Source organism: Monodelphis domestica, chromosome 1 (genome assembly GCF_027887165.1).
Source record: "Monodelphis domestica isolate mMonDom1 chromosome 1, mMonDom1.pri, whole genome shotgun sequence".
NCBI lineage: Eukaryota > Metazoa > Chordata > Mammalia > Didelphimorphia > Didelphidae > Monodelphis > Monodelphis domestica.
The window spans coordinates 669705550-669729371 of NC_077227.1; the positions used below are offsets into that span (position 1 = coordinate 669705550).

General features: G+C 36.5%; 1 protein-coding gene and 1 non-coding gene across 6 annotated transcripts in view; one reads left to right on the plus strand and one right to left on the minus strand.

Moving 5' to 3' along the window:
• The first annotated feature begins 20375 nt into the window (after window positions 1-20375).
• Window positions 20376-23822, plus strand: part of SLC8A1 (solute carrier family 8 member A1) — a 504419-nt gene continuing 500972 nt past the window's right edge. For all 5 annotated transcript variants that reach the window (XM_007476984.3, XM_056825409.1, XM_056825477.1 and 2 more), the window contains exon 1: window positions 20376-20562. The gene's annotated coding sequence lies outside the window, so the exon portion shown is untranslated. The remainder of the gene's footprint in view (window positions 20563-23822) is intronic.
• LOC130456650 (U6 spliceosomal RNA) lies at window positions 22733-22840 on the minus strand. Its single transcript, XR_008915716.1, has one exon. It is a non-coding gene; the product is annotated as a U6 spliceosomal RNA (small nuclear RNA).

Genomic DNA, 23822 nt, shown 5'->3' on the forward strand with positions numbered 1-23822 from the left:
TACCATATTGTTTTATTTGTAAGCTGTTATGCTTTTGCTCACTTCACTTTAATTCATGCATCCTTCCAGGTTTCTCAGCAACCTCATCATCATTTCTTGCAGCACATCATATTATATCACATTCATGGAAATGACAGATATTTGAGGGAATTTATTTTCCTTGACTACATATTAGTTTCAGGTGTCACAGGGAGATCAGGTCAGTAGGGGGGAAAAGAATGCTATTTTAACAATTAAAAAGCAAGCCTGTATTTTGGAATTATGTAATAATTAAAAATTAATTCACTATTGATGAGATTGTGAAGCTCAAACTAATAGCCTTTGACTCAGTGATATCACTAGAGTGTGTGTTTATTCCCTTAAAGTCAGAGGAACAGGCCCCAGGTATGTATAATAGCTCCTATTAAAGCAAATGAAAACTAAAATATGGTGTTCTACTGTAGGGCAATAGCTGAACAAATACTGATACATGAATGAAATCCAATTATGTCATCAAAGATAGGCAATTTCATTGAACACTCAGAAGAATCCTATGATGCAGTGGAGAGTGAACTGAATAGCATTCAGAGAATAATTATTAATAATTACAATATTACTAAAGACTAAGAACTTTGAGAGATATCACAACTGATCATTATAATGACCACTATTCCACAGGATTTAAAAGATCTGCTGTTTCCGGACCCAAAAGTGATGGATTCAAGATGTTAAATAAAGAGTACATTTGGGGGGGGGGGGAAAAGTCAAAGAACTGACTGGGAAAAGCAACTGGAAGACAGACCTTTGAGGAGCGACCAAAAGGCAGACACCCAAACTACTTTTAGATGGTCACCATTCGTGAGTGAAAAGCTGACTTCGTGACCCTGCATTTCTGGAGGCATAAAGCCTCCAGGTAACCCATCTTCTGTGGTAGAGGCATGGAGAGAGAGAGAGGACTTGCAAGCCAAGCATGCAAGAAACAAGCTGGGGACCTGATCTGCAAAATCAAGGAGAAGGTTCCAAATGGAAAGTTCCCAGAGGAAGCAGTTGAGCTAGCCAGGGGGAGGTTCTGATTCTCTCTCTCTCTCTCTCTCTCTCTCTCTCTCTCTCTCTCTCTCTCTCTCTCTCTCTCTCTCTCTCTCTCTCTCCCTCTGTCATAGTTGTTACTGGATTGATTTCCCAAACCCTCAAATTCTTATTATAGATTAGGGAAACCCTCATCCTTCTTTCCTCAGTTTCCCATACTATTGTTTCCCAATAAACCCCTTACCTGAGAAAGAAAACAAGAGTATCTTCATAGCCCATTCAGGGGGGAGGGAGGCAGCCAAAGGCTTAAAGAAGTGGGTGATTAAGGGAGGGAGTGAGGGAGGAAGAGGGTAGGAAGAGATTAGGAAAATATTGATCCATTAGCCTTCAATAGTGATCAGTAGGCAAACCTCAGAGCATTCCCCTGCAGCAGCATCCCTCTATCTTTCTCTCTATCTCTCAGTATCTATCAAAGTACTTCTATCTCCATTGTAACTAAGTAACCTCAGGTGTGTTCCCATACTAGCAGTTCTCTAGTCACAAGTCAGAGTACATCAGTTGTTACACTAGAAAATATTTTGTCACACAGATTACCATTCTATTACATTTGGCACCCCAGATGGGACAGTTAGAGAGAGAGAGGACAACTGTTTAAAATCTTCTTTCTTCTTCATAAAGCCACCAAGGTCTCTCAGCCTAATTTCAGAAGCCCCCCTCAAAGGTCCTTCAGCCTGGGACAAAGCTAACAAGATTAGTTCTCAGCTTCTTCCCTCTTCAGTCAGGCTTGTCTCCTTTGATCAGAAAATTCCTGAGAGTAAAAGTCTCCTTGGTCAGTCAAACTCCAGAGAGAGAGAGACAGAGAGACAGAGAGACAGAGAGAGAGAGAGAGAGAGAGAGAGAGAGAGAGAGAGAGAGACAGAGACAGAGACAGAGACAGAGACAGAGACAGAGACAGAGACAGAGACAGAGAGACAGAGAGAGAGAGAGACAGAGAGACAGACCCAAAGTCCTCCTTTGGTCAGATAGCCCAAAGCCAAGGTCTCCTCACTTCAGTAACCCCCAGAGAGAGAGAGAGAGAGAGAGAGAGAGAGAGAGAGAGAGAGAGAATCAGAACCTCCCCCTGGCTAGCTCAACTGCTTCCTCTGGGAACTTTCCATTTGGAACCTTCTCCTTGATTTTGCAGATCAGGTCCCCAGCTTGTTTCTTGCATGCTTGGCTTGTGAGTCCTCTCTATCTTCATGCCTCTACCACACTTCTTGAGACTCTCTTCCCCTGGCTGGGGCTTAGAGATTATAACTGGTATTAGAAGAAGCCAGAGGTTTTTTTTCTCTCTCTCTCATTCCTTAATATCTTCCTTCTATTGTAAATATTGTAAATAAACTACCATAAATTCCATTTAATTTAGTAATTCATTTTGGGATTTAGAAATTAAATCCCTGGCAACCACCTAATTAATATATTATCAGTCTCTGCCACAATTAAAATTAACTATCTCTATATATGTATATATAAAAATATAAATATAGATATATATAAATTTATAGCACATGCATCTGTGTTTATAAACATATAATACATATATATGCATAGTTGTGACATGCATACTATATGTGTGTACACATGAATATGTATCTATCCACTATAACTTTATCTAGCTCAAGATTCCCAGAAATAGGAGGTACTTCATGAATGTTAATTGATTGATTGATTGATGATATTGAAGCTTCATGTTCAAGCAGCATAATCCATGCACTTGAAGTGGAAAATAGCAGTAGATAGGCCAACTTGCATGAGACTTACAAGAATAGGGCAGTTTTTGGTCACCAGTAAGACAAAGTGGTCAGAACTGGAACTGATCACAAAGCCAGTCAACTGTGGTCACAGTTTCAAAGTAAGGAAAAAACCAGACAGTTTGGTAAGATGCATACATAATATTTTATATATTCATGGAGTTCAATACTGATTACAAAAATGGAACTCATAAAAGATATATTTTGTAGATACATTTAATTGTCTCATTTTAATTTATATATTATATATAGATCATATAAACATGTATTGTTTATATATTATATAAACTTGTATTATATATTTATTTATTTTTAATTTTAATAATTTAATTTAAATACTGACTTTGTTTCCTTTGGTAAGTAAGAAAATAATTTTTTGTTGGATGCTGTTTAAATTTATTGATTAGCATTGTAAAGTTGCCTCTAAAACAAGCACACACACACACACACACACACACACAGATTGAGAAGTAAAATAGGCTCTACATCCAAGGAACTTATATTCTCTTAGGAAAGTCAAACATAAAGATAAAAGTGTGAGAGAGACAGAAGCAGAGAAAGGGAGAGCAGGAGTGGCAAGGAGGCATGAGAGGGGGAGAGGGAGGGAGGAAGGAAGAAAGGAAAGAATGAAGGAAGGAGAGAGAAGAGAGAAGGAAAGGAGAAGGGAAAGAGAAAGGAGATGAGAAAGGAGGGGAGGAAAGGAACACAAAGAAAGAAAAATAAAGAAAATAAACATCTCCCCTTAAAAAGCTTATTCTATTGATGTCTTTGATATAGCTTCTTTCTTCTGGAGGTTCCAGTTGTTTGGTGTCATCCTGGTGATGATAAATGAATACAGATTTTGTCAATGGGAGAAACACCTGGTATAGATACTGTTGTTATCAAATAAACACTTGGGAGTTAGTTGTTTGAGGCATTGAGGCATTAAATGACATTGCTAGTATGTGTCAGAACCTGGCTTCCCAGATATTAAACCCAGTGCTATGGTCACTATTTCCTATTGCCATCTTAGTTATATGCAATGGTTAAAGTTCATTATATGTGGTGGTCCTGCAAAAGGGCTGTTTCTTTTCTATATTCCATCATGAATACCAAATGGGTAACCCTGGATTTTCTGTCCTTGAGTCAGATTTGTTGAGAGTAACCTAGAGACTAGGAATTTTGAGGATGAACAGGCAAAAGGCAGCTATATTTATTGAACTTTCTTTACATCAGAAACCAATAAATAGCTCTTAACTGCTTCAAATAATATAAGAACCAACTCAGAAAATATATATTCCTGTTTAATGTTTGTGCATTTTTCTAAACTCTTGGTAGCTGACTTTTTTTTCTATTTTGATGTATAACCCAGATGACATGTTTAATAATTCATGTCTTTGGTAGCTATAATGAGCCTCCAGACATGCTTAGCTCCTAAATGTGTCTAGCATTGTGAAATTTCTAGAAAGTTTTGAGATTTTCCCTTGGATTCACTTGCTCTATGTGTTTAGGGAAAAGCTATCCTGTTCTATCAGAATCTCTGTTGTCACTTAATGACAATTTGCCTTGGCTACCTTCCTTATCTCCACAATTAGTGCTGTGGCCTGATTCCATCTGACCCAGACAAGCTTGACAGGATACCCCCTTCATTTATCAGTGTCATTAGTTTGGTCAAAGAAGCTCCCTAGGGCTCCTCCATTGTGGTGTGAGAGAACAGAAGTATTATTTTAAACTTTAAGAAGATAATCACTTTGCTCAAATTGTCCAACTCATTCTAATCCAAATGCTTTACAACTTCTTCGGTCTGATTTCAGCCATCCCATCGTTCCTCTTGCTATGGGAATTCAGTGACGGAGAACAGGATGAATGGCTTCCTTCCATTTCACTTCATTTTCTTATATTGCTGTTGCCTGTACTACAGAGATAAGCAACATAGAGGTGATCAAGCCTAATGAAGAGAACTTTTGGAAAGCCTGAATAAAATTAAAATCACACAGTGCTAGAAATAACTAGTAAAGCCTTTAAGTGAAGATTTTAAAATGTTACAAGGTTCAAATTGTCTTCTTGTCACTTTAAGTTGTGAATCTGGAAGTACAAAAATCAGTCAACAAATATTTTGCAGGTATTTAGTATGTTGGGTTTCATACTTAATAATCTTAAGGTAGGAACAAAATAATAATAATAACACAGGCCATTAGGGATATTACAATCTAGTTAGAAAAACAGAAAATCTAGTATAAGTATGATATAAGCAAACATGATTAAAAAAACAACTTTGGGATACTTATAATTTCTAGGTTATTGGGTAGGGGGACAGGTCCAGGTGGGTTTAATCATGTAATGCTTCCTAGACATTGTTGGGCAAATAAGAAACAGGAGAATATGGAACTTCTAAAAAGTAGGAAGACCAAAATAAGTCATTTCCAGGGAAATTGTTTCATGTTGGTTTGAGGAAGCTTATCTAGAAAATCCCTGAAATCACCACTGAGCAACATTGGATTCTAGGATATAGTGCCAGAAGACACCTTAGAATTCATCATTTCATTCAATCTTCTCATTTTACCAATGAGAGAACCACAGTTTAGAGATTAAACAGTTAGCAATTTGGCAGAAATAGGATTCATAATCCTCATCCTCTGACTTTAACTCTTCTATCTTACAATTGATAAATTTTGATTCTAAGACAGAAGAGTGTTAAGGGCTAGGCAATTGGTTAAGTGACTTGCCCAGTCATACAACTAAGAAGTGGCTGAGGACATATTTGACCCTAGGAACTGGCTCTCTATCCACAGAGCCACCTAGCCATTCCTGTCCCCTGACTTTAAATCTAGCTTCCTTATCATTATTCCATATTGGTCTTCCAATTGGTCTTTACAGTCTTCCCTCATGCCAATTTGAAACACCAATTTATAGACCATATCTAGCAATCTGTGTGAGAGTATGTTTGTTCCTTTGAGTATGTACATAAATGCTAGGTACCACCAAATTGTATCCTCTTCCTATTGTGAATATAAACCTAAAAAGCTTTATGTATGAGCATGACAATAGATTGCATGCCTTTCAAATACCACCATTTTCAATTCCTTCCATCTACTCTCTATGTCTGGATACCCTCTAATTATTTACACACTGCTTCCTCCATTAGAGTATAAGATCCTCCAGCACAATGGCTGTGCCTTGTCTTCCTTTATATTCCCAATATTTAGCCCACTCGCTGGCATATAGTAAGTGATTAATGAATATTTGTTGATGAGACTAACTTAGAGTCAAAAAAGTGCAGAGTGGTGAAACAAAATGTGAGGGACTGGTGGCCATAGATAATAACCCATCAGAACATCCACTGCAACATATGGAAATAGTTATCTTCAAGAATCAGGAGCAAACATACTAAAGATGTCATAGCCATTTTTAGTATTTAACAAGGTTGAGAGGTACCTTCATGGCAAGGGAAGGTGAACTAATCAGGCCTGGGCCAGCAACAGATTTTAATTTTCGAGGCTTCTTGGGCTAATTTGCACTTAGTAGAGCACCAATTAAGAGAATGAGGACCCTAGAGCTGATACTTGAAAGAAAATATGAACCACTCTGGAGTCTGGGAGCATGGATTCTAGAGGTCCATTGTGGAGGTTATGGGTCTATATGGTCCATATGTGGAAGAACGGGGCAGAAAGCAGGAATATATAGTAGACTGGTGCCTTCCTCACAGCAGCTAACTCTGGCCAAGAAGTACTGATTGTTATGCTAGTGGGTATCTTTGCAGTGAAAGCCTGCACACAAGTTTAGGATATTTTAAGTGGCTCTATTTCTCTTTTAAGCTTAAGCATTGATGCAGTTTCCAGACACAATGTACATGTCTTGAATTGAAATTTTATAGCATCTCAGGTCTGGATCTTTCCTTGAGCCCTTTATACCTTCATATTCTTTAATGGTCTTCATCACACAATTAAACATATAATCTGACTTGTAAAAATATGTACCATCTCCCCATGTAGATCTTAAAATCCTTGAGGACAGGAATCCTTTATCTTTACTTTCCTCCATGGATCTTAGCCCCAGTGTTTTAAATATATAATTGACCCTCAATAAAAGTTCACTTGTGTAGTCAGCTTAGAAATTAGACTTTGAGAAAGACACCCTTGAATGTAAAGTACAAGAAGACTAAATCAGAAGTATGCTGGAGCCAGCTCTAACCATTGTCTCAAAGTCCACTGTTAAATTTTCAGAATAAACATCAGAAATCAAGGCTTTCTTTATTGTTCTATTGCTTATCTAGACTAAAATGGATGATGATTTTTAATAACGCAATTAAACTGCAAATGGGTATTGAGCACACATCTTTTTCTTCAGAAAACTGATTGATAAACATTTACCAGACACTACTGGTCCTAACACAATTATATGGTTTTCCAATGACTACCAAGAAAATTCAAACAAATGTTAAAAACAATTATTTGTTCTGATAATGAATCTCAAAACATATAACTAATAAAGATAGTGATAATAATCATTATCACTGAGGAAGTAAAAAAGAAATTGTGATATCAGTGATATGGATAAAGAGGTCCTAGATAAGGAAACTTCCTCTGCAAATGGAGGTAGGCAGCTTCTCTGAAACTTAGTCTTGGGGGTAATAAATGAACTGTTCAATGTCACATAGCTAGGACATTGAAACAGAACTTGAAAATTAATTAGAGCCTCAACATCCAGTAGTAAATGACCACAGTAACATAGTTTTGGCAAACCCCCAAATCCAAACTTTTGGAAGAACTAAGTGCTGAGAAAACTACAAAACAGCATGGCAAAAAAACTAGGCAATATCTCATGTCATATACCAAGAAAAAGTCAAAATGGATTCATGATTCAGGAATAAAGGGTGATACAATAAAGAAATTAAGGGAGCACAAAAATAGTCAGACCTGTGGATGAGGGCAGAATTTAGGACCAAACAAAACAGAGAGAATTTTTAAAAATGTAAAATAGATAACTTTAAATACATTAAATTTAAAGGGTTTTACACACAGACACAAACACCACAATGCAACCAAGTTTAGAAGGGTAACAAAAACCTGGGGAAACATTTTTATAGCAAGTCTCTGACAAAGGCCACATTTATCAAATATATAAAGTACCAAGTAAAATTTATAAGAATATAAGTCATTCCTTAATTGATAAATGGCCTAAGGATATGAACAGATAGTTCTCCAATGAAGAAATTAAACAATATCTAGTCATATGAAAAACATGTTTCAAATTATTTACTATTAATTGGAGAAATGCACATTATAACAACTTTGAAATGCCACCTCACACCAATAACACTTCCTAATATGACAAGAAAGGAAAATGTTAAATGTTGGGGGTGGATGATATGGGATAATTGAGACACTAATACAGTGATGGTGGAACTGTGAACTACTATAGCCATTCTGGAAAAAAAATTTTTTTCAGAGGACCATAAAACTATGCATACCCTTTGATCCAGCAATATTTCTACTAAGTCTATATCCCAAGCACATCAAAGATGGGAGAAAATACCTATTTGTATAAAAATATTAATAACAAGGAAAAGCAAGGTGGCTTAGTGGATTGAGAGCCAAACATAGATTCTGGGTTGAAATATGACCTTAGATACTTCCTAGTTGTGTGAATCTTGGCAAGTCACTTAATCCCCACTGCATAGATAGTCTTTACCACTCTTACACCTTGGAACCAATACACATTTATAATTCTAAGAAGATAATAGTTATAAAAATATATTTATCACAGCTCTTTTTGTGGCGGCAAAATACCCCTGGAAACTGAAGTGATGTTGATCAGTTGGGAAAGGGTTGAACAAGTGGTGCTATATGCTTGTAATGAGATGTTATATCACTACATGAAGTGACAAACAAGATTATTACAAAAAAACCTGGAAAGACTTACATGAAGTGATGCAAAGTGAGCAGAACCATAAGAATGTTATACACAGTAACAGCAAAAATGTTCAATTCATCAACTGTAACAGACTTAATCATTATCACCAAGGCAAGGATCCAAGACCTCCAATGGACTCATGATAGAAAAAGCTATCCATTGCTATAGAAGGAACTGAGAGCCTGAATGAGGATGGAAGCATACCATTTTCCACGTTATTTCCTTCATGATTTTTTTATTGTATAAACAAATATGTATCTTCATTAACAAGATGACAAATATGGAAATATGTTTTACATGATAGCACATGATAACCCATATCATATAACCTAGGAGAGGAGAGAGCAAGAATAACAAAATGTCATAAAATTATTATGAAAATTATGTCTACACATAAAAAAGAAATAAATAAAAAGAAATAGGACTTGACCTCAGACCTTTTTGGCTTTAGGGCTGCTGTCCAGCCACTCTGACATGATCTCTTTCTTTGATTATTATCATTATAATTTCTTTGGAGTTGCTGTCCTGCCATAAGTATCATTAATATTCCCATTCTGGATTTGAAGAAACAGATGCTCAAAGGGGATTTATTCAAGATCATGCAGTTCACTAAGAGACAGGGGTTGAATTCTAATAACAAGTCCAAGGCTTGTATTTACTGAATATGGTTCTTCAATTTTTTTTTTTAATTTAATTTTCCTCTGGCTTCTCATTGGAAGGAAAATGACAACAGTTTAAATTTTGCTCCATGATAAAAACTTTTATTTTGCTTATTTGTTAATGAGAATGAACAAGAAATTAGCAGTTTGGCTTATCCTCATTCCAACATTCCATAACTTCCATTGATCTCCAAGTTCCAAAGGTGCCCTGAATGAACAAATGGGTAGATTATAATGTTAACTCAATACTCTACCCCCAGGCTTGAATACAGACACTGTTCTTACTTTTTTCTCTCCTGTCCAGACCTTCCAACATCATCATTAACAATCATTAGAGTGAAAAAAATAATCATTTTCCAAAGTCCAAAATATATGGCACGTCTATTGGCCGAAAGAGGATCTTTCATTCCTTATGTCCACATTGATTGTTCCCTCCAATCCCCATACTTTGTGAGCCCTTAAGAGAAATTGTTTTCCAGCTATGTCAAATACATAGTGAATGGGACAACTGCCAGTGCTTATAGATTGGGACACTATAGTTGGTAACGTGCTGAAGGATCCTCAGGGGAGAAGTTTGATCTCCAATTCTGATGGGATAAGGGAAATAGCTACAGATGAATCAATTTCCTCAGGTGAATATTAATATTATATCAATGAATCTCAAATTTAAAAAATGCTTTTCCTGAAAGAGCATGAAGTACTATCTTGAATTCAAAATCATTGAATCATTGGATTCAAATTCAAAATTATTATATTGAGGCTTCTAGATGGATGGTGGACCCACAGGTCAGAATGAACAAAGGCACTTTCTTCCTCTACCAGAAGTCTGAGAATGTAAGGGGGAGAGCTGGAGGGGGAAGAAATGGTGCAGAATTAAAATTATCCCATACAATTGAGTCGAATTCCCACTAGACACTCTGACCATGATTTTTTCAAGGTAATTCTATCAAATGAGTTTCTTTATAAGCCTAGTAAGAGAGAAAATGAAAGAATTGAGCTCAAATATTCCCTTTTTTAAGTAGCACCTGTGAGATATGACTGCTCAGGCTAACACAAGATAGCTTTACAATGGAAGAGTTTTTATGCTACCTCTCTGTCTCCAGAGTAATCATCATGTAATGTAATATTTAGGGTATCCATTTTGAAGTGGAGACCTTGTTGCATATCTTAAGACAGTGAAACATAATAGATAAAATCCTAGATATGGAATCAGGGAGATCTGAATTCAAAGCCTGATATTGATAATAGCTGTACAGTACTAGGCAAGTGACTTCACAGATTTTTGAGGATTTTTTAAAAAAAAAACTAAGCTTTTATTTTACAATTAATACTATTTGTGCTAAGGCAGAAGAATGGTAAGGACTAGGCAATGGGGGTTAAAAGACTTACTCTGGTCACACAGCTAGGAAATTTCTGCGACCAGATGTGAACCCAGGATCTCTTACCTCTAGGTCTGGCTCTCAATCCACTGACCCACCTCACTGCAACAGACTGGTGAGGATTTTTTTTAATTAATGTAATCAAAGTACTTTTGAAAACCTCAAAGTATTATAAAAGTGGGAATAATTCATTTCATTATTATTAATACTATTATTATTTAAATCTCACCTGTTATTTCTGTAGACTGAGGAAACCTGAGAAAGTTACTTAACTTACATGTACAAAAGGGAATTGTTTTGTTTTAGTTTTTGTTTTCTGCTGAGCCACTGATGAGTTGTGATCCACATAGGTAATTGGTATTTCCAAACCAAGAGTTTTCAAAGCTGCTAAAATCAAAGATCCTTCACATATTCTCTTATTCATGTACAGTTTTCTTTCCTTTTGGGGAATAGAAGCCAAGAATTGAAGGGATGATATCATACCTGATGATACCAGAGTCCTAAAGAGGAGAGAACATATGCCTGAAACTTCCTCCCTGAAGTGACACAGGAAGGTTTGTCAGAGAGGATCCTGAGAAATGTACCAAAACAGGGGAGGTCCCATTTCCTATCCTCCTGAAATTCTTACCTGTGATGCCACAGGGCTGAAGGCCAGGAATTTCCTTCTCATAGAGGCCAAGATCAAAGGGAGTAATTTCCTTGTCCTTGGCTGAAAAGCAAGGCACCACTTGGCACCTGGGATCCTCTCTGCAGGTCTGGTTGGACTTGGTTGAGTCATGCTAGGAAGCCACAGTACACAGTGAATCCGAGTCTCTAATGTAAACTAACCAATGTCTAAGAAAATCCTTAACTACAGGACAATAGCTATTTGTTAATTGTTTTACCCAAAAAAAGTGTATTTCTCTGTTTTTCACATTTATATTAAGATGGTTTAGGACCATGGACAGTTAGAAACCAAGGATCTTCCTTCTAGTTTGGATGTCTTTCTTCTAAAGATCATTTCTTATCTCCCTCCCTATATGCTCTCTATAAGAAGCCACATATTCTTTACCACACCTTCAGTTCTTGTGAATTTTATTCCAATTTAAAGACTAAATTGATCCATTCTTTTTAAAAAGCAACTAGGTAGCTCACTGGGGCTGGAGTCAGGATAAGTCTGAGTTTATATCCACCTTCAGTCACTTGTTGTGTGACCCTGGATAAGTAATGTAACTTCTGTTTGCCTCAGGTTCCTCAGCTATAAAGAGAGGAGAGTAATAGCACCACAGATTAGATCAAATTAGATAATATTTGTAAAATATGCTTAGCATTGTTCCTGGCACAGAGTAGACCTAATGTTTATCCCATTTCCACCCCCATCCATCCCACCTAGTTGTTTCTAGAACAGTTGTACCAAATTCAAATAGAAATAGATGCCTATGGGTTATATATTGACTTGGACAACCACAAATTAAGATCATTTATATTTTATCTTATCTCATTAAACATTTCTCAGTTACATTTTAACCTGGTTTGGACTGCAGTCTAGTGTTCTGAAGGCAGTATACAGTCCTGAATTTGACACCTCTACTATAGGGCATTGGACTTAGAGTCAAGAAGATCTAAGTTCAAATGTAACCTCAAACATGATAATTTAATCTCTGTCTGCTTTAGTTTCTTCAGCTGTGAAATGAGGATTTTATTAGCATCTATCCTTCCAGGGTTGTTGTAAAGATAAAATGACTTAGTAAATTATAAAATCCATTTAAAATCTTTAAAGAATGATAAAAATATTAGTTATTAATATATTAAGTACTACATTCTTTCACCATGTACTTTTTTGTATATCTGCTATATGTATAGCACACTGTTAACTTTTATTGGAAATATAAGCAAAATTTAAAATGTGAATTGTACCTGCCCTCAAAAGGCAATTTAGTTATATAAACTAACATATATGATATTAACTATTATACATAATATATAAATTATATTATATACAAGATATATAATAATATAATATAAAATGTGTAATACTCATAAAAAGTTAATTCACTCTAGGAATTGGAGGTAAAGAGAATCTACAGCATGATGTCTAGAAAAGTCTTTCAGTTGGATATTTCTATGGAATCCCTCCTCCTTCCATAGATACTTAACTGTTTGTATTTATTAACCCCTACACCTCCAAATAGAATGTGAGATATTTCAAGAGAGCAGAGGAGTGGGGTTCTTTTATCTGTTTTGTCTTTATTTGCTCAGTCTCTAGCACAAGGTGTTACACAGAGCAGATAGGTAAAGAATGCTTATTAGTTTGACTTGTACCCTTTTAGACATCTCATTAGCTTATATTATCTGACAGCAGCCTAAGCAGAAATAGAATGCAGAGGATGAGAATTAAAATCCTCAAGCAACTACTTTATCAATATTCTCACCAAATGACATGAAACAAGAAATAGTTTAACCAAAGAAAATCTGTACTTTATTTTATTGACACAAAAAAAAAATCCAGGATCATAGACAAAGAATGTCAAGGAATTTAGAGATTATGTTATCCAATGCCCTCATTTTATAGAGAGGGAAATTGAAGTCTAGAAAAGTTAATGGAACCAGATTCCCTATTCCAAATTCAACAAAGTTTTTACTTCACCATAGTAAATCCCACATCTTAGAGTTCATAAATTTCCCAAATCTTATAACTAAAAGAAACCTCAAGTCTTTGAAGTTAGTAACATAAATCCTTTACATTAAAAATAGTTTGCCCATTGGTTAGTCACTGACTTCTATTACATGTGAAATGATTCCATTGTGACAAATACATGCTCAACTGTCTTATTACTTATGTGACCCAATTTCTCATCCTCACACCTAAGTCGAACAGAGGCATAGAGAAATGTAATGGGAATGATAAAGACTCATGTTTAAATCTTGCCTCAAACATTTCCTAATGGAATGACCCTGGTCAAGTAACCCAAATTCTGACTGCCTCAGTTTCCCCAAATGGGGATAATTATATCACAAATCTTCAGGGGTATTTTAAAAATTAAGTGAGATAATAGTTATAAAGTCATTCAGAAAACATTAAAGCATTCTATATAGACTATTTTTATTCTTCACTTATTATATATAAATGACTTTTTCCATTAACAAGTATTTAATTTCTCTCCCTTTACCACCACCACCATCCCCTCCTCACTGAAAATATAAATTGGGATCACAAGAGTCACTAAACTGTGAATATTTTTAATTTAGAAAAATAGCATTATTAGGTCTGTAGGTGAAAGGCAGAAGAGAAAAAGAAAATGACCCACAGATACACCAAAGAATTACCCCTGAAGGGTAGGGCAAGTTGTCAAGGTTCAGCCCTTGGTCTCAGGCCTGGCCCAATGATTCTAAAGAGAAAATTGGGGTGACTTGGAGGTGAGATATCATAAGGCAGAAGATAGCATGAGAGAGAAGCTTGCCAGGAGAAAATGATGCAAGCCATCTTTATTAAGGAATTATTATTATATATTATTATTAATATATTATATATTATTCTTAATATATTATATATTTATAAGAAGAAGAAGAATCAAAATAAGAAGAAGCATTCAAAAAGCTTGGAAACAAGTCAAGTCCATTGGAATCTCCAGTCAGAATTAGGTGCCACAAACCAATGAAAGTCAGTAGTTTTTTATAGGGTTCTTCTCTGTTAAAACATGCCCAGGCCATGAGAGGATAGGAGTAGGGAGACACAGCTGATGTGTGTCAAGGTTCTGGGAGTGACCCAAGTCATGGGGGAGGGAGACACCTAATAAACTAGAGGCTATTTGATATTCAAACATGCTGTTAAAAAAAAGGGCTTTTTGCTGTTACTACAGGCCATACTTTTAACAGGGTGACTTAGGGGATTTAAGTCACCCTTAGGTTTTCTTCATTCAGTGGGGCAGAGAGTCTACTAAAATGTTCATGCTTTATAATGAAAAAATATCATATATGAGTGTCCTTTTCATGTTTTATCAGAAAAATATTGGTAAATAGTACATATGCAGTAGGAAAGAAGGCAGGAAAGCAGGAAGGAAGGAAGGAAGGAAGCAAGCAAGCAAGGAAGAAAAGAGAGAAAAAAGGAAGGAGGGAAGAAAGGAAAGAATGAAAGAAGGAAGAAAAGGAGGAAAGGAAGGAAAGGAGGGACTGAAGGAAGAAAGGAAGGAAGGAAGGAAGGAAGGAAGGAAGGAAGGAAGGAAGGAAGGAAGGAGGGAAGGAAGGAGAAAAGGAAGAAAAGAAGGGAAAGAAGGAAAAAAGGGAGGGAAAGAAGAAAAGGAGGGAAGGAAGGAAGAAAAAGGAGGGAGGGAGGAAGAGGAGGATGGAAGGAAGCAAAGAGGGAGGAAGAGGAAGAAGAGAGGAAAGAAAGGAGGATGGAAGGGAGGGAGGGAGGAAGGAAAGGAAAGGAGATGGAAGGAGGGAAGGAAGGAGGGATGGAAGGAAGAAAAAGGAGGGAGGGAGGAAGAGGAGGTTGGAAGGAAGCAAGCAGGGAGGAAGAGGAGGAAGGGGGGAAAGAAAGGAGGATGGAAGGGAGGGAGGAAGGAAAAGAGGAAGAGAGAGAAGAGGGAAGGATTGAAGGAAGGAGGAAGGTGCCAGGCACTGTGTTAAATGCTTCACAAATGATATATCATCTAATTCTCTCAACAATTTTTAAGGGTAGATGTGATAATTATTTCTATTTCAAACTTGAGGAAACAGGTCAACAGATTAAATTACTTGTCCACGGCCACAGAGCTAATAAGTATGTCTGAGACTGACTCTGAATTTATGCCTTCCTGACTCCAGACCCAGTGGTCTTTTACGTCTGCTACAAAGTAAGACAAAAACGAAGTTCTCTATCCTCATGGGGCTCTCATTGTAATAAAAGTAGTTTTTTTCCTCATCATATCTAGATGTGTTAACACACCTCCCACCCCCTATGCCCAACACATACCTTATGTTAGCAGTTTTTATATGCTGAAGATGACTGGTAAGTGAAACAATTAATCAAATTTGTTTGTGACTCCATATGGCAATTTAGCACCAACGATGAGACACATTCATCATTTGAGTTCTGAGGTTTGTCTCCAAGCAAATAAGCAACAAGTTCTGCATTTGGATAAAGAAGAAACCTGGGGCCCTTAATTGAGAGGAAATGATTCAGCCAACATCACGCCTCCTGGTAGTGGTGGGATAGACCAGGCATCTGTAGATGTCTTTTGCTTTTCCTATTAATGCAGTTACTAACAACTCATAATAACTTCCACTCTAGATTGATCTTGATTAAGCCTCTTTGGAAATAATCAAGCACTGATCCCTTTCTCCCTTGGGGATGTCACAGCATTTGGGTGATGATCCACCTTCCTGGGAGACATTCAAAAAAGGTTAAGAGAACCTGTCTTCAGGCAGTCAGCAATGGTGCATCCTTGCTCTTGTTAGAGATACTCCAAACAAAATCTTCCTGGAGAAACACAAATTTTTCAGCAATATAGACTACTAGGATTCTTTGGCTTAAATATGTGTGATAAGACTTGCTTTGCATAGAAAATCATCATGCCAAAGCCAATTTAATAAGCTTTTCTGAACTTAGCTGGGCTGCTTCTCAGACACTCAATCACCAGGCGCTCAAAGCCATTTCAGGTTGGTAGGTCTTACAAAAAAAAAAAATTTGAATTTCCAAATACCTGTGGGTGGGAAAAAGGAGAATGGAAGACAGTTCTCCCAATAGCTCTCCACCACACTTCCTCCAAGTTCTTCAAGGCATTCTCTATGAAACATTTTCCTCTACACAGATGTAAGAGATTCACTATGTGATATCATCCAATATGACTGAGAAATAAGTGAATAAATAGCTTTCCTAGGCTGAGAATTGCATTCTTTAAAGTTTGTTAATGTTTCCTTGAGGATATTAGTTGAAATTTCTAACTGGGGACTTTAAAATATTTAATCCCTTTATATATAGTATCTCAAAACAACATTGATATGCAGGTGCTATTATTATTTCCCATTTTGCAGATGAGAAAGTTGAGGCTAAAAGGGTATGAAGTAACTTGTCCACAATCACATAGCTATGTATCTAAAAAAGGATTTGAACTCAGGTCTTATCCACCAGTCTAGGACTTTGGTGTTTTTGTTTTTATTTTTGTTTTTTTCCAGAATCCCACCAAGTTGGCTCATATTCCAAAAGCATCCAGTCCACCGGCTGCTAGGGAGCTCCTTTCCAGATCCCTGCTAAGTACCTACCTCATTTCCCCATGAGATTCTATCTTTAATTCATGCAAGCTACACTTTTTCTCCCTTAGAAACTATAGCGCCAGGCAGATGCCAGCCAACCAAGAGGCTGTGTTCCAAATGTTGGTTTTTGAGGTGGACTGCATTTCCCCATTCAGGAATTAGAATTTTATACAACCCCTTTCTATTAATTATCTGAATGACCTTAGCTTTCAGGGACTTAGTTTACTCACCTATAAATGAAGATTATTGATTGATTGACCATGTGACCTCTGAGTTGGCATGTATCTCTATATCACCAGATCCTTTATTTTTGTTACCAGATCAAGCTTCAAAATCCTTATCTATTCCATGATAAACTGTACTAATGTTAGTCTACAACCTAACCACCATGTGTAATAACATCCCTCTGGGGAAAGGCATTCAGGATTACAATTTGGAGTACTAGGGACAGTCCACCTGCATTGGAACAGCAGTTATCAACTCAACTCAAAAACAACAAAAGAAAAAAACAAAAACAAAAACTCAGATTTAAAGTAGAGGCTTCAACGGGACTCCAGTCAGAAGGTGAAGGTTCAGAAATAAAGCTATAGAAAGAAAGACTTGGAAGCTAAAGCTTCATGTTACAGAAAATCACTCAAGAGACTCTTCATGGTATTGGTCCCTTTCTGTTTTCTTGGTCCTTAGTTCCTAGTCTGATCACTATCCTTTGGTTCCTCTCCTGACCCCAACCATTAGCTCATCTTTCCTCTACCACCATGCATTCCTTTAATCTGAGATTTCTCCCTTTCTCTGAAATTCTCTGCAAGAGAAAGAGGTCTCACACATGCACAGCCCTCTGGAGGTTTGCTCCCCAAGGGTTTATACTACTAATGGAATGAAAAACTGGTAAGAATTCTTCCTCTTCTCACTCCCTCTGCAATGCTGACTGAAACTCCATTCAGGTGAGAATTCAGAATGCATCAGAGTATCAGAGTGTGGTTAGGAGGGGATGCAGTTAGGGTATTTACCAAGCAACAACCTTGAAAAGAGGAAAAAACAGAAATACATCCACATTAGAAGAAAATGTACTAGAGCGATTGGTTCTTCCTAGATGAATTCTGAGTGGATCTGGAATAAAAAAGATGAAGGTAATTGTAAATTAATAAATCCATGTAATTAAGAGGGGGAAAATCATATTAACCCAATTCAAAAATTAGTAGAATTAAAAAGCTGGAATCAATCTTAGAAATCTCTAAGTCCAGCACTCTCATTTTATAAGTGAGAAAACTGAAACCCAGAGAAGTGGACTTGTCCAAGATCACATAGATAAAACATGCAAAATTTAAATTAGATCTTAAGCCTTAAGTTTGTTTAAACTCTTACCTTCTGTTTTTGAATCAATACTGTGTATTGGTTCCAAGGCAGAAGAACATAAGAAGGGCTAGGTAATGAGAATTAAGTGACTTGACCAGAGGCATACAGCTAGGAAGTATCTAAGTCTATGTTCGAACCTAGTATTCCCACCCCCTCTAGTCCTGGATCTATCCACTGAGCCCTGTAGCTGCCCCCTTGGGTTCTTTTCAAAATACTTTGCTAGTTATTGCTATTCTCATTCTTCATTCCAGTAAGAAAAAAAAGGCACTATTATTCAAGTTCTAGATAATTTCTTGTCTAGTTCCTGAAGCTTTCCCAGTTATGATAAAAAAAAAAAAAGGATGGATGCTCTATGGTCAGAGCACCTGGATTAAAAATGCCTCTTCTTTCATTAGCAAACTATAAAATAAGAAAATTGCTTAAGTATCTGAGGCCTCAGTTTACTTCTCTGTAAAATGTGTAAAAGTTGGACTATTTAATATTTGGACCATGGAAGCATGGATGGAAGATGGTCCCTCATGTCCCTTCCAGCTCTAAATTCAAGATCCAATGGAGGCTTGACTCTATGCTGATCTTACCTTTCTCCAAATTCTACAATAGCCCTTATGCTCTTACACTATGTTTTATGAATGAATCTTATGACAAAGTCATGAAAACTACCCTACTCCAGTGATTCCTTTCCCTTATAGTCAAATATCAAGTCCGTTGTTTGACATTTAAAACTTTTCACAGTCTGGTCTCTACTTATCTTTCCATGCTTTTTTTGCATATCACTTTCCTCCCTATATTCTAAAATCCAAATAAACGGTTCTTGCTATTCTTCATATTTGACTCTCCATCTTTCACATGCTTTAAGGGGAAGAAGAAGGAACTTTCATAAACTTTTATGTAGTACCTAACATGTTCCAGCCTCTGTGCCAAGCACTTCTTATAAATATGTCATTTAGTCCTCATGACAATTCTGTAAGATAGGGATTATCATCCCCTATTCACAGTTGAAAAAACTGAGGCAAACAGCAGTCAAGTTGACTTGCCCAGAGTCACCCAGCTAGTAGGTGTATGACCACAGTCATCCCAGACTCCAAGCCCAGTTCACTCTGCGCTGTATCATCAGCTTTCTTAAATGGTGTCACCTCCACCTTCCTCACTTCCACATCTTAGAATGGCTTATTCCATTCAAAATTAGCCAAGCACCATCTTCTATTTGAAGTCTTTACTGATCATCACAACCCCCAGCTCAAAAAATTACCTTGTATTTATTTTATCTTTGTGTATACTTGTTTATCTATATGATTTCTTCCCAATGACCTTAACTTAGCAGAGTGACTTCCATATATCAAGAAATCAAAATTTAATAATATTATTATATTACATATGTATTAAAGGTTATATGAATATGTGTTCATTTTTAAATATAACTTTCTTGCAAATAAAAGACAAAAATCAGATCAATTTTATTTAAGGTTAATATGGGAAGAGTTGTATTCTTTTTTCTTTCATGAAATCTCATGAGAAACAATGTTAATGATGAAGCAAAATCACTTCAAAATTCATATAATTCTAAGAATTTTTTTTCCCACAACTGCATGGAAAAATCAAGAATAATTAAGTTACACATAATATTTGACAAGGAATTCTATCAGAAGATCACAGGTTTATAGCTGGAAAGGACCTTAAGGTCATCTAATCTAAGCCCTTAATTTTACAGATGAGGAAACTGAGTCCCAGAGAAGTCAAGTGACTCATTCAAGATGATAGAGATAATAAGTCAAAGAACCAGGATTTAAGCCAACCTCCTCTGCCTCCAAATCCAGTGTTATTTCCATTTCATCATTTCAAGTTAATTCAAAAAAGTCACCATGTCATGATATCAGGGTGAGAAATGGACTAAGTTGAAAAGGCTATGTGTGTGTGTGTGTGTCTGTGCATAAATACATGCACATGTATGTATGTACATATATAACCTATGTGTGTAAATTTTCTATGCATGCAAGAATATATGTTACTATTCATGTGTTGGCTGAAACTAAAGGCTGCCTAATAGCTCCTTTTCGACAGCTTGGAGTTACTGTTGGGAACAGACCCATGTATGGAAGCGAAAGCAGAAAAGTACAGATAAGCCGAGATCCAGCTATGCAAACCATGTTTAGAGGCACTTAAAGGACAAGAATCCCAGGTCCTTTCTTGCTGGTAAATTTAGAGAAGCTATCCTACTGGGTCTCCTTTTTTTTCTCCTCTATCCCAAGGCTGAGTTGCAGAGAAAGGAAAGAGGTAAGTGAATGCATCGCTTGCCTATTTGCTACCAAAACTTGTCTAAATGGTCATTTTTGTGATTCTCCATCATCCTTTTCTCCTTTCTCTCCCTTCCCCCAAAGCACGCTGCTAGGAAGTATTTTTAAATGACAAAGATTGGGGTCCTTTATAACACCGTGGAGAAAGAGCAAGGATAAGGATTGACAGGCAAAGTGACAAAAGACACATGGTGCCAAAAAACCCTCTTTTGTCCTGGGTTACTTACCATTTGGATCCTGGAACTGGTTGATCTGAATCTCTTGACATTCATTGGGTCTTTTGGAATGAAGTGATGTTTTCTTTCAACTTCTCTGCACATTCTTTCTGTTTTCTTTGGGTGGGGTGCATCAGGTCTCTATCTCTCTCCCATCGGTCCTGCTTTCCCTACAGAAGCCTCTCTTCCCTCTCTTACATGTTTGGCTATTGCTTAATTGGACACACGGAGAGCTGCTTGTAAATGACATTATTTTCTTTGGCAGCTGAAATCATTTTCAAAGGGACTCTCTGTAGATCTGAGGTTGATTACATCCTGTTCAAAGATTCTTGGGCTGCTTTTACAGACGTAGCATTGCGAAAGTTGAAATTGCAGAAGCCAGCTGTGTGCACTGGCCTTCTCTCAACCACATTCCTTCCAACTGAATGTTTTCAGGAAGAAAAGAAATAGAGGAAAAAAATATCCCTAGGATTTTATTTCTTTTGTCATTAGTGATGGTTACAAGGCAGCTGTCACGGCTGAGTACAAAAAAAAAGTGATTACATTTATCAAATGCAATAAGTATCTCCACGGATCTGTAAACTCAATGATTCAATATCTCTACCATTATATTGTCTAGATTCACTGAGGTGCTTCTTCTAATTTGCGTATGTCATTTCTAAGACTAGCCCTTCTGATATGATGATTGGATAGTGAAACCATTTTTAAAATATCACAGTTTATGAAATGCTATATTATTCTCATCAAAGTCAAGGGAGCTAAATGTAAATGACTAAAATATGTGCTTTTTTTGGTCACAGAATGATGTAATAATATTTTTGCAAGGAATAAATTCAAAGTCAATATTTACATTAAGGTGGAAATGTTTCTGTGATTCAAATAGGGCTTGAGCAAATTCTTTTAATTGTTCACTTGTAATGTGATGATGTGAATTGAGAAGAAAAGGGTGACTTTTCTTCCTTGATTTCTCAACAATTAGTATAGTGAGCATTTGGAAACCAGTATTTTGAAGGAAAAGAAAAATGTGAAACACTTAAAAAAATCTATCCTCTGATTGTATTATATAGTTTTGAAAGTGAAATTACCTTTGGCCAAATTTATGATGGATCAGTCTTCCAAATTAGTGAGTTTCTTTAATGTATGCTTATAGCAATGAAAGATGTAGTAGAAAAAAAGTTAGATGGCATTCCAGGTCCATTAAAGTTATAAAATGAATCATCTTTATTAAGATAAAATTATATTTATAACTATTACCCTAATGGATAATATTTTCATAGCCTGATCATTATTTTAAACCAACAAGTCATTTTTAGGTCTTTTCTATATGGACCCACATTTTAGCTCACCCTTTCTGAATCTCTGAGATCTGCTATTTTATTTCATTTAAAAATACTAATCTTTTATGCTTGTGAAAAAGAATAAACTATGCATCCTTTTTTAAACTAACAGTGACAAGCTGTCATAACTTTAGCTAAAGTGGAACAGGCCTACAAAAGGATGGTTTGAAAATACTTAATTAAACACTCCATACCAGCCAACTTTCCAAAAGGAACAGCACAGCGGGAACCTTTGCAATTTTCAATATGGAAAAGGCTCGTAGAAACGATGCTGTTGGTATTCAGGAACAGATGCAATGCATAGATGACATCATCTGCTGCTCTAGCCTTTGCCTACTGCCAAATGCATTTCAAGTGTGCTCTCAACATGGCGAACGTCTGCTCCCAGCTTTTCTTTAGGAAAGAGTAAAACTTCAGGAAGGGGATGTAAGTGGTACAGATTGGCACACAGCTTTTTATAACTCAAACAGATAAAGGAAGAAAGCTCCTGACAAATATAATTCTGTCTTTTCAGTCTTTCAACTCCAAAGTGCTTTAGCATTTATTAATAATTGTGTTCATGTACCAAGAATGTTAGCTCTGACCATGTCCCTTGCTTTTTTTAGTGGAACATTTCACAGATTTACGTTATTATCCTTGCACAGGGGCCATGCTAATGTTCTCTGTAACGTTCCAGTTTTAGTAATGTGTTGCCAAGTGGGCACCACATCCTTCACTTCTAGTGGCTCTAATGCCTCTAAGATAAACCACAATCTTCTCTGTTTGGCAAAGGATGCTTTTCACAATATGCTCTAAACTACCTTCCCAGGTTTATTTCCCATTAGTCCACATACCTTATATTCCAGATCAACTGGTCTACTGTTTCTGGTACATAGTATTTCTCATCCAGTCTTTGTGATTTTGCACAAGCTGTCCTTCATATCATAAGCATAGCTACCTTGTATCTCCCTCCAAAATTTTAAATTTCCCTCAAAGCTAAACTCATATTCCTTCCTATTACATGGGATTTTTTCTCATTTCTCTCAGATGTGATTCTTCTCCAAGTCCTTTATTTCCATCTGTATTTACTATCTATCTATCTATCTATCTATCTATCTATCTATCCATCCATCCATCTATCTATCTATCCATCTATCCATCCATCTATCTATCTATCTATCTATCTATCTATCTATCTATCTATCTATCTATCCATCCATCCATCCATCCATCCATCTATCTATCCATCCATCTATCTATCTATCTATCTATCTATCTATCTATCTATCTATCTATCTATCTATCTATCCATCTATCTATCTATCCACCTATATATCTATTCATCTATCTACTTATCTATCTATCTATCTATCTATCTATCTATCTATCCATCTATCTATCTATCTATCTACCTCTCTATTTATATTCTCCTTTACTTGTATTAGCTTATCTGAATATTTGTTTTCTCTCCCTCTATAAAATGTAAGCTCTTCATGAGCAATGACTTCTCTTTTTATCTGTGTGTCTATTTTGTTATTCAATCACACCACTTGTGCCCAACTCTTCATGACTTCAATGGAGATTTTCTTGGGAAAGATGCTGTTGTGATTTGCCATTTCTTCTCCAGCTCATTTTAGAAGAGAAGCTGAGACAAACAGGGCTGAGTGACTTGCCCAGGGTCATATAGCTATTATAACTAGTATTTGAAC